General features: G+C 53.8%; 1 protein-coding gene across 1 annotated transcript in view; it reads left to right on the forward strand.

Annotated features, from left to right (window-relative positions):
• Window positions 1–444: 444 nt before the first annotated feature.
• ARFGAP1 (ADP ribosylation factor GTPase activating protein 1) overlaps window positions 445–845 on the forward strand; it is a 23,801-nt gene continuing 23,400 nt past the window's right edge. The window contains exon 1 of the mRNA XM_018560225.1: window positions 445–586. The gene's annotated coding sequence lies outside the window, so the exon portion shown is untranslated. The remainder of the gene's footprint in view (window positions 587–845) is intronic.

The raw sequence follows: 845 nt of genomic DNA on the forward strand, positions 1-845 counted from the left end.
GCCACTGTATTTTTTATATGGTCCCTGTATAGGCTGTGTGGCCCCTGTATTGTTTATTTGACCCCTGTATAGGCTTTGTGGCCCCAGTATTGATGGCCCCTGTATAGACTGTGTGGCCCCTGTATTGATTATATGGCCCCTGTATTTTTGAAATGGCCCCTGTATGGCCATGGTTGCTTGTGTGGCCCCTGTTCATCTGTGTGGCCCTTGCATTGCCATTGTGGCCCAAGTAATGCCAGTATGGCCCCTGTATTGCCTACGTGGCCCCTGTTTTGTCTACGTGGCTCTTGTAATGCCAGTGCGGCCCTTGTATTGCCTACGTGGCCCTTGTAATGCCAGTGTGGCCCCTGTATGTATGATTGTGGGTGATATTACACAGATGAAGATGTGGGGGTGTCATTATGAGGTCTCAGGGTTGACAGGTCCGCTTACCCGGCAGCGGGAGGGTTACTGCCGGCCTCTCCCACAATCCTCTGCGCGGCTGCAACGTAGCCGGAAGATGGCGGCGGAGGGACAGTGACATCACCGATCACAGCACCGAGCCGCACCGAGCACACACCGGGATCACGTGACCCGCCGCCCGCAGGTGAGCCGCCCCAGCACCGGGCAGTGCCCCCCGACTGTCCGGCCTGAGTGTCAGTGGCTTCCCCGTCCATTCCGGGAGATTCGATCATTTGAATGGGAGAATCCATCAGATTCCGGAATCTCCTCCTCCTGATAGAGAACAGAGAGAGGCACAACGATCTGTGTGATAGCAATGATTGGTGATCGTTCTGACCAATACCGATCAATCGATTTTCTGATACACAAAGTGACCGATCATCTGAAACAATTTGATCTGCAAT

Source organism: Nanorana parkeri, unplaced genomic scaffold (genome assembly GCF_000935625.1).
Source record: "Nanorana parkeri isolate BGI_ZX_2015 unplaced genomic scaffold, ASM93562v1 scaffold17, whole genome shotgun sequence".
In the NCBI taxonomy this organism is placed as follows: Eukaryota; Metazoa; Chordata; class Amphibia; order Anura; family Dicroglossidae; genus Nanorana; species Nanorana parkeri.